The sequence below is a fragment of the Neophocaena asiaeorientalis genome, unplaced genomic scaffold (genome assembly GCF_003031525.2).
Source record: "Neophocaena asiaeorientalis asiaeorientalis breed wild unplaced genomic scaffold, Neophocaena_asiaeorientalis_V1.1 scaffold411, whole genome shotgun sequence".
Taxonomy (NCBI): domain Eukaryota; kingdom Metazoa; phylum Chordata; class Mammalia; order Artiodactyla; family Phocoenidae; genus Neophocaena; species Neophocaena asiaeorientalis.
In genome coordinates, this window is record NW_020171999.1 from 374,221 (window position 1) to 385,276 (window position 11,056).

Genomic DNA, 11,056 nt, shown 5'->3' on the forward strand with positions numbered 1-11,056 from the left:
GAAACACAAGAGAAGGAAAAGACCTACAATAACAAATCCAAAACAATTAAGAAAATGGGAATAGGAACATACATATTGATAATTACCTTAAATGTAAACGGATTAAATGCTCCAACCAAAAGACACAGATTGGCTGAATGGATACAAAAACAAGACCGGTATATATGCTGTCTAGAAGAGACCCACTTCAGACCTAGGGACACATACAGACAGAAAGTGAGGGGATGGAAAAAGATATTCCATGCAAATGGAAACCAAAAGAAAGCTGGAGTAGCAATTCTCGTATCAGACAAAATAAACTTTAAAATAAAGTCTATTACAAGAGACAAAGAATGACACTGCATAATGATGAAGGGATCGATCCAAGAAGAAGATATAACAATTGTAAATATTTATGCACCCAACATAGGAGCACCTCAATACATAAGGCAAATACTAACAGCCATAAAAGGGGAAATTGATAGTAACACCATCATAGTAGGGGACTTTAACACCCCAGTTTCACCAATGGACAGATCATCCAAAAGAACAATAAATAAGGTAACACAAGCTTAAAATGATACATTAAACAAAATGGACTTAATTGATATTTATAGGACATTCCTTCATAAGCCAGCAATGAAGGAAATGATCCAAATAGCACAGGCACACACACATCTACACAGGTCACACGTCCACTCTTTCCCAGACGGAAGCTGAGGCTCATTCTCTGCATATTTTTTGGCCTCTTCTGAGGACAGGGCCAGGTCAACTGTGTCTATTGTTGTATTTCCAGGTACCCTGCACTGTTCCTAGCAGAAAATACATGCTGCATATATGTTTGTTGAATGAATAAATGAATGAAAAAGCACCGAGTCCTAACTGCCAGAATGCGGATGAGCAGCCAAACGTTGCTGAACACCTCTCACCCAGCTAATCCTGTTCCTAAAAGACAGATGAGTTAAACAAAAAATAAGAAACAAACAAACAATGGCAAAGCCAGATTTGTAGAGAAACAAAGTCAGATCTAAAAGTGTATCATCTCGGGACTTCCCTGGTGGTGCAGTGGATGAGAATCCACCTGCCAATGCAGGGGACATGGGTTCGAGCCCTGGTCCCGGAAGATCCCACATGCCGTGGAGCAACTAAGCCCATGTGCCACACTACAGAGCCTGCGCTCTAGAGCCCGCAAACCACAACTACTGAAGCCCACGTGCCACAACTACTGAGCCCGTGTGCCACAACTAGTGAAGCCCATGCGCCTAGAGCCCGTGCTCCACAACAAGGGAAGCCACTGCGATGAGAAGCCCGCGCACTGCAACAAAGAGTAGCCCCTGCTTGCTACAACCAGAGAAAGCCCGTGCACAGCAACGAAGACCCAACGCAGCCGAAAGTAAATAAATAAAAGTGTATCTCTTATTGGTTTTGTACTTTGGGGAATTCTGCCTGGCATGTTCTCTTAGCCTGAGGCAATAAGGAAAACTAAAAGGCAAAATGTTCTTACATCCTTCACCATTCTGGCCGAATAGTTCAAGTTTCTATGTGGGGTAGTAAAAACTGAACCTGATTCCTAATCCTGGTCTTATTCCAATTATGTCTCTGGATCTTCTACAAACCCCTCTCATGGTCTGGCCAGTTCTGATATGTCAGCAATTCATTTAATCCTTGTCCCCACTATTCCTTGGAAGCACAGAGACTTTTGGGTAATCTACATAAATCCACTGATTCAAGGCAATGGAATAAACACTGCTGAACTAAAAGCTTCCCAGAAGGCGGTACCAGAAATTACTGTGTAATGGACACAGAAGCCTTCAACCAGTGGATGGAAAGAACATCACAGGCAGAAAACAGAGCCTGAGTAAGGGCACCAACGTGAAATGTCATGGTTACATCAAATGGTCCTTACTGCTTCCTAGCATGTGAACTTGGGCAACTTATTTAACCTTTCTGAGCCTCTGTGTCCTCATCTATAAAATGAGAACAATAATAACACCACTTCAAAGTGCCACAATAAATGCTTGTAAACAAAGTGTGATAAGAGACAGAAAGTAGAATAGTGGTTACCAGGGGCTGGGGGCAGGGGGAAATGAGGATACAGTTTAATGGGGACAGGGTTTCAGTTTGGGATGACGAAAACCTGGAAATGAAGAGTGACGATGGTTGCACAGCAATGTGAATGTATTTAATGCCACTCGATTGTAGGCTTAAAAAATGTTAAAATAGTAAATTTTATGTTACGTATATTTTACTACCACAATAAAAAATGCAAACAAAACAAAACAAAGTAAAGTGAAAGGCCTACCCGGCAAAGCATCACAGTGTGACTGAAATCGAGACTATTTAGGAAGGGAGGTGGGAGCCAGAACGTCAGGCTGAGGAGAAATGTGAACTTGATCTACCAAGTGCCCTGTGGGAACACTTGGAAGTGCTATGACTTGAACTTGTATTTTAAAAAGGTGTAATTGATATTGCCATTTTATAAATATCACCCTGGAGTGGATTAGATGGCTAGAAAGAAGTTGAGGCTGAAAGAAGGATGTCAGACTTCTGCTGTTTAAAATGTGGTCTCCAGCTCGGCAGAATGGGTCCTACCTGAAATCATAGTCTCAGGCTGCTCCAGAACTGCCAAATCAGAATCATCATGGTGCAAAGGTCTCCAAATAGCACCTATGCACAGTAACCTTTGGGAAGCACTGGGCTAGAAGACCTGAGGAGTTCGGCTGGGAGAGGCTGAGGACTCGAAGCAGGGTGGAGCCACAACTGCCGATGTTTATGGAGTTTACTACACACGTAGCTAGGTGTGAGTATTTCACGAACCATCATTCAATCCTCACAACAGTCCTGTGCATAAGGTGTTATTACTCTCACTTCCCACATGGAATACTACTCAGCCATAACACAGAAGGAAATCCTGCCATTTGCGACAACATGGATGGATCTTGAGTGCATTAGGCTAAGCGAAATAAGTCAGACGGAGAAAAACAAATACTGTATGATCTCACTCATATGTGGAATCTAAAAACAAACAAAGAAGCAAACAAACCTCACAGAAACAGAAAACAGACCAGTGGTTTCCACAGGCAGGGCATGGAGGGGGGGATGGAGGGAAATAGATGACTGAAGTCAAAAGGCACAAACTTGCAGTTATAAAGTAAATAAGTTCTGCGGAGGTGATGTACAGCGTGGTGACTACAGTTAACAATACTGCATTGTATATTTGAAAGGTGCTCAGAGAGTAGATCTTAAAAGTTCTCATCATAAGGAAAAGATTTTAACTATGTGAGGTGATGGATAGTAACTAAATTTATTGCAGTCATCATTTCACAATATATAATACATATATCAAATAATTATGTTGTACACCTTAAACTTATACAATGTTATGTGTCAATTATATCTAAATAAAACTGGGGGAAAAGTTTTAAAATTGCAGTTGAAATAATTGGTCTGAGGTTACACGGCTAGTACCTGACAGAACTGGGATTTGAATGAGTCTGTGTACATTTGCTTCATCATCTCTTGTACTGCTTTTCAAACCTCAGGGAAAATGAGCTCTCCTTGTCTTGCTACAGTACCCACTTTCTTTCTCTTATTAAACCCTGAGATGATTACTCTGAAAGCTCTCTAAACTATTTTGGAAGCCCACTGTTGTAGAAGACAACATACGAATAGATGGGACACGTCTGAGCTTTCCGGCCACCCACCACTCAGATGCAGTCTTCTAGAGCCTGTCTCCCAGCCTTTGCCTGGGCTGTACATGAAATCCCTAAGTAATCTCAATAAGTAATCTGTAATTTGTCCATGGTCAAACTGACTGTCTCTTCAACAACCCTGTCCTCCCAAATACCAAGGCTACCTAGGAATCTGGCTGATCAACAGCAGGGAGGTAATCTAATGTTTGTTCCTGTCCCTTCCTCATTTATCAACAGACTCAATATTTCCTTCCTTTGGTTGCAACTACAGGAGTTCTCCAGAATTAAATTTCCACATGCATTGTACAGTAATTCTCTAAAAGGAGTAGAAAGTCAAATTCTTCACCTTTACCAAGATAGTAGCAGAGAAAAATCCCAGTTGTAGGACCAAAGTCCCAAGCATGAGCATCGTCAATCTAGTCCTACACACGAAGGTTGCCAAGCTATCTTCCATAACTCTCTTCTTTCTCTGCCCCTACTTGGGCCTGTCTGATCAGCATCCACCTCTGTACTAATCCTGTTCCTCCTCCTAAAGCCCTCCCCTGGGTCCTCTGCTATCCCAGACTGATGGAGAGGCCCTGATCTCTGCAGTAAGCAACTTATTTGATTCTCACAACATTTCTATGAGGTCTGCTCTAATGTTATCATCTCAGTCTCTCAGGAAAACAAGGCACAGGAAGGAAGCCCAAGATCACCCAGCTAGTAAAGGGTACATCAGAGGTTTGAATCCAGAGAGACAGGCCTTGGCGTTAAAAACTACACTTGACCACATTCCATCCTTATGTCACTGTTTCTAAGAAGTATTCCCAGATCTCCCCTAAGTCTTTCCTTTGAAGACCCCTACACAAACTGTGTCCTGTGTGTAAGCTTCCTCAGGGCAGTTGGACTCTTACCCTGCTTTCTATACCCTAAACTACCTAGAACTGTTCTCCATACACACAAAGCACTGGGTATTTGTTTAATCCAATTAAATGTACATAAGTACAAAATACGATATAGAGAACTTAGTTACCTCTCGTGAGAGTGCTGACACAAACTATTTGACCTTAACAGCTCTCCCTTTTCTTTGCAAAGTTTGCAGTGACTGAGTATGGTCCCATACACCCAGATGACAGAAGAGAAGAAATGGGAATTTAGAATGCCAAAAATCAAAGGGATGTGGTCCCTAGGAGTCCTAGGATTTTAGAGAATAAATACTTTCTGAAAAAATCCAACCTATTCAATGTCCAAAGTGAATTCTGTGTGAGGCTTACCAACCCTAGCATGTCTTAAACTGTTTCAAAGGGTTAGAGGATGCGTAATGGCCTATAGAAGCATTTACAAGATAAATGGATTCCAAGTTTCTATCATTTTTAAACTGCTGCTCCAAACTATCTTAAGCTGTCCAGGGCTACCTCCATTTCCGAAACGCAACAGGAAGTGCAGCCTCGGTTTGATTTCCGCTAAAAGAACGAGGCATCTCTGAGGACTTCACTTCCTGGAAAAGCAGAATTGATCCCAAGTCTCTGCTGCTCTGATGTGCATGGTATGTTTGCTAGTTACTATAGCTGGACAATGAAAATACTAGCAAATAAGCCCTATAGATATCCAGGTGACAAACAAGATTTTTAACATTTTAAGTAGAATTCAATCAGCCTGTATAACTTAATGTTTTTCATTATTCCCAAAGCATGTCCTAGTATTAAACCTACATACCAATCCTTAGAGAAGCCCTAACCCCTGAGATGGAGAAAAGGAACTTTAATGATGGAAGATTCATGGGGATAATATTTCTGTTTTGCTTCTGGATGGCCTGTCTGGTACTATCCTTCCCTGACCCATCCTTCAACCTCTATTATCAGGGCTAGACTTCACTTTGCAATTAGAGTGATCTACTGTGGGGTTTGGAGGGGAGTTGTAATTTTTCCAGAAATAAATTTCTATTTTTTCTTTACTGTGGTATAATTGACAAATAAAATTGTATATATTTAAATGTACAATGTGATGATTTTATATATGTATAGGCTATGAAATGATTACCACAGTCAAGTTAATTAACACATCCATCACCTCACATAATTATCTTTGGGGTGTGGGGGGGCAGTGAGAACACAAAATCTACTCTCTTAGCAAACTTCAAGTACGGCATTATTAACTGTAGTCACACTGTTGTACATCTGATCTCCAGAACTTATTCTGGGAAGTTTGTACTCAAAAATATTTTTTGTGGTCCCTACATTTCTAGCTATGGCACTGTATATCAACCTTGATTTTCTATTAATCCATGAAATTTGTAATTGACATTTTAAAAATCTAGCTGAGAATGAATATAAAGCATCAGTAGATTTTTGTCATAGCTCTTTTATATCTTCTTTTGATTTCCCCTAGACTTCATCTGAATTCTCTTAGGACTAGGACATATGGAAAGCACCATAACTTGAAAAGCTAAAGGACTGCATTTATTCAAAATGCATTCACAGAGTGCCTACATTATGCCAGGCTTGGCAATACCAAGCATGGGAATCCAGAGATGAGGGTGACATAGTCTCTGCTCTTGTAAAGTTCATAGTCGATAAAGGGAAGCATTTAAACCATTAATTATAACCCCTCTATTAAAAAGGATTTCATCAAGTTAAAAGTCTGTGAATTCCAAAAAACACAAAAACAAAAACAGCAGCAACAAAAACCATGTAGAACTGAAAAATACTGCAAACTTTTCAATTTAATTACCGAGAGTATATTGCTATCTTTCCTCTTTGAAATCACAAAGAAACTAGGGTGGGACTTGCTAGCAAGCTGTCTTCAGGCCCCTTGCTATAGGAGATCCTTGGAGATGAAAACATTCTCATTATGTTATTCTTGTATTTAAGCAATAACCTCCCTTGGGATAGGGCTCGGATTCAACCATATTTACTGAATTTAGCTTTATAACTGTAGGAAGATAGAAGACCTTTCAGAAAAGTTAAACACAGGAATAACATTACGTGACATTTGTTAAGCACTTACTACATCCCAGGCCCTATTATTATCTTACCCATTTTATATATGAGGAAAATGGGGTCCAGAGAGGTTAGCTAACTTTCTCAGGGCCACCCTGAGAGTCAGTGGCAGTGCCTGAGCATTCTCTCACTAGCATATGGCCTCTCCATGACTTAGCACTGGCCCTCTTTCAACACTTTACCCATCTGCAAATGTCACGTGTCGTCTCCCATCTACTCTCCTCGCACCCTCCCCTCCATTCTCCATCTGTGAGCTTCCCACTGACTAGGAATAAGCATGAACATCTCATGTTTCTCCCAATTCTGGTTCCCTAGCCTATCAACAAATTACTTTGAAGTTCTGTAGCAATCACATTTACATCCAATAGCCTTTCTGCAATTGATCATGTCCTTGAAATTCACCAAAAATCATAAATATGCTGACAAACTGTCTAAACACATCAATGCCCTTTGCTGAAAAACAGAGGAGTTTGGTTTCTATCCTGGTGAGAGCCCAGTCCCTTGACAGTGATTTGTGAGACACAAGATTTGAGTATTTGAGAATCTCTGGTCTATAGCAAAGAGTGACAGTCCAGTGTACTTCAAGACTCTAGACATCATTGAGGCTGAAGCACAGCAGCACTTGGGCTTTGTAGGTGGCAAGAATCTTGAAGCGCATTCCATCAATTCCCTCCCACCTCTCCTTCCTCCAGTGCTTGGAGATGATGGGTTCCAAGCCCCTGCTACACCTCTCTCCCTGCTACACCTCTCTCCCACCTAAGAGATCTCTCAGAGCCCTTTTGAGTGTTTGTTGTTGCCATTATCCAAGTGGACCATGGCATCAAACTAAGGCTAAGACTCCTAGATTCATTCAAGATCCAAGGACACATTGTTGCGAATAGTTCCTGACATCTCCTAGAGTCAGATATTTAAATAGAAAAATGTCCTTATCTACCCTTGACACATCACAACTCTGCCCCATTTCAGCTACTCACTAATACTGTGCAAAATTGAGCTAACAAAGCTGGTTGTGCGTTGCCTCTCTTTCCAGGCATAGTCATGGACACTTTTCTCTTCTACCCTATTATTTTCCTCTCCCCCCTTTCATCACTTAGTCCCCATGTTCCAATATTGGTTCATCTCTAAAAGAATCAACCCAGGAATTTACCAAAAATTAAGAATGAGAAACTCAAAAAGTATAATAGATAGTTCATCTGTAAGAAATAGTGTAGAGAGAACATGTTAAAGGGAAAAGGTCCACAGGAGAAAATTCTACCTCCTAATATGCTGGTTCTCTTTACCAGATAGCTCTTATGTAAAAAGTAGACACAATTTTGGAAGCAAAGATAAGTTTCCCCTCATCAGATAACACATCTTTCCTGTGGAGCTGTGTGTAAGTGAAATCCTATTTATTCATCTGACATTTGATAGAAGTTTTCTAAGTGTGAACTCTATGGCAGACTCTGGGGCATAAAGAGATGAAGCTGAGAGATCAGACTTGTAAATAGATAACTACAAGGTCGAAAGCGGCGAGATTTAAATTCATATAAAATGCTCTGGAAGCTGAGAGGAGGGAATAGAGACGAGGAGCACAGAGGGAACACAGGACTAAATAGAGGCACAGAAGCTGGAATCAGATGTTACAGGTAGCAAGAGTGCACCTGGGTGAAAGTAACTATACATTTCCTTAAATGCAACCCCCTGAACTCTGCCACTGTGAAGCTCAGGGTTCCCTGACTATTAGAAAGCTCAGGCTGCCAGTCTTAGAACCACAGAGAAAGTAGACTAAACTGTGATAGAGGAGAGGAGAGCAAACCATTATCCAAGAAAAACTATTTTGATCCACTGTATTTCAACAGAACTTTGATTTCAATCCGTTGAGGAAAACCAATGTGCATAGTGTTGTCTAACAATAAAAATAATGTAAAGCACTAAAGTACAGCCTCCAAAATTCCAAGAGAAGAGAAGCTCTTTTTTTTTAAAAAAAGCAGGAGTCTGAACTGCGCAGGTGCATGCTGCATGACTCAGCTTCCAAGCTCCCCGGAATTGGTTCCCCGGGTCTGGAGCCTGTAGGGATAGGCTGGGCCTCGGGCAGCGACTTCCGGGGCCGACTCCAGGCTGCCAGGGTCCATCCTGCTCCTAAAGTGAGTTGCTAATAAAGAAGCTCTTTCTTGCCTGCCCACCTGCCTTGGACCTCCCCTCCTCACTTTGGCCCCAAAATTGTTTTTGGATGAGTGAATAAATGAAGTAATCATGCTTTAATATTGGTTAAAGCATTGGAATTTGAAAATGATTACATAAATAATTAGTTGAATCAAGATTATCCCCATGTTACTTTCATGTCGATATCTGTATGCCTCCTTCCCTAAAATGTCTAGGGCTTTTAGATTTCCTACATAGTAATTCCTCTGCCCCTTACAAAAGCTGAGTAATAACTTATCCTTTGACTTGGATTCTATAGATCTGCATAACACCTTAAAACTCTTCCATTATTACTCGTGGGGGTACAAGTTTACTGCACATTATATTAGAATTTATAGAAACTAAAGGTTATTCTAGTCACTCATCTAATTCAAAGATTTGATTAAAGTGACCAAGATACACCACAACTAAATAAAAGGCTTATGTTAAACTTTCAAGTTTTTTATTTACGAGCTTTTACTGGCTCGTAAGATAAACATTTGGTATAAAACTGTCCACATTAGATCTACCTTATAAGCAATATAAACAGATGCTGACTTTTAAAAATTCTGTATTAAATAGAATGCAAATCATATTCATTGAAAAGAAAACTCACTGAAACTTGAAGCCAAGTATTTCAAAATTTTGCAGTATGGGAAAATTACTGTTTCCTTAAAAAAAAAAAAAAAGTTAATTTGTCCAACCTTAGGCAAACTCACTTTTCTACAGTGGAAAAAGATGGGTTCTCAGAAACATGGAATTGGATTTGTTCTGTGGCTCAGCAAAGGATTCTTTAAAAAAAAATCAAGTAACTCTTGATATTCTGAAACTCTCTTCTTTAACTCTTGTCCGAAGCAACACACTTTCCAGGCTTCATTGGAAGAGGGGGATCCTCCTTGCCACAGGTGTGATGCTGGTCCCCCTGAACCTCCTCTCCAAAGACATGGACTCAGTTACCAAAGCCTGTCCTCTCAAAACCACTAAGTGGAGAGGGGGAGGGGAGAGATCTCTGGCGAATCGCATCCCTGAGCAGCAGCATCTAAGAACAGAGGGGACCATGTCAATAAATCTCATTCTCGGTTTGGGGGGTTGGGTCGTTTTCTGTCCTCATCTCAGCAGCAGAAAAAGTGCTAAGCCTAGAAAGACAGTTTCTGAACCGATTGGAGCTAGCCCAGCAGTTTTTGTTACCTCCAAACCTGCCAGAGCCTAAATCAATGCAAACATTCATGGTCTGTTTTCCTAAGAGTTGCGATTAACTGCTGGTCTTCTTGCTCAGAAAGGGCTGGCAAATCTTTTTCCTGGGGATTTCCAGAATACTAAGGCCAGATGCCATTGCTCACATATATGAAATAGCCTAGTACAAGTAACCCAAGGCTTTCCTAGAGGTCATTACTCCCACAGAGCACTAGCACCAAACGGTGTTAAAAGGTGTGCAGCAAAAGTAAAAGTGAAGTGTTCCTTGGTTGGGTACGTTTGGAAAATGATGAGTTAAATATAGTGAAGCAGATTTCTTGATTACAAGACATCTCAGGGCTTTTCATAGGTTTAGGATCACTGGGAACATGTCTTTGTTTTGATTTATCTCCCATCCTCAAGCACCTTCGATGGCCAAAGACATTTTAACTTAGGAATGACAGAAAGGAAAATCTGAAAACCTAACAATAAATATTTAATGAGCTCTGGGATAAAAATGCTAGTCTGGGAGCCCCCCAAAGTTTATAAAGGGTCCAGGGAAAGATGAATGTGGTAACTACATAGGTCACTTTTAACTAGTTTACTGGTTTCAGTCCCAGGTGCTCCCAAAAGAGTGCCCAGCATAGCCTGCACTATGGATAAAGGACTCTCACTTAAACTTCTCTTTTAAAGAACTATTACAAGGAGTGCTTGCTTCAGCTGCACATATTCCAAAATTGGAATGATACAGAGAAGATTAGCATGGCACTTTGCAAGGATGATGGACAAATTTGTGAAGCGTTCCATATTTTTTCCATGTTCATTATGCTTCAATAAATCTGAAATTTAAAAAAGGGAAAACAGGAAAGACTTTCTTCCAACATAAAAAAGAGCAATTGCAATGATTGTGCATTACATATGTTTCTCTTTCAGAATTATCTATGTAAGGTAATGTTCTCCTTTTTGCAAACAGTATGAACCATAAATTAATATGACCTTAATCTCTGACGTCTAAATAACTTCGAAGCCAGAAACAAGGTAAAAGCTGTTCATCAGGTGTATCACCACACTGGA

General features: G+C 40.5%; 1 non-coding gene across 1 annotated transcript; it reads left to right on the plus strand.

The window, feature by feature from the left end:
• The first annotated feature begins 10,689 nt into the window (after positions 1 to 10,689).
• On the plus strand, positions 10,690 to 10,795 carry LOC112402270 (U6 spliceosomal RNA). Its single transcript, XR_003003688.1, has one exon. It is a non-coding gene; the product is annotated as a U6 spliceosomal RNA (small nuclear RNA).
• Positions 10,796 to 11,056: the final 261 nt, after the last annotated feature.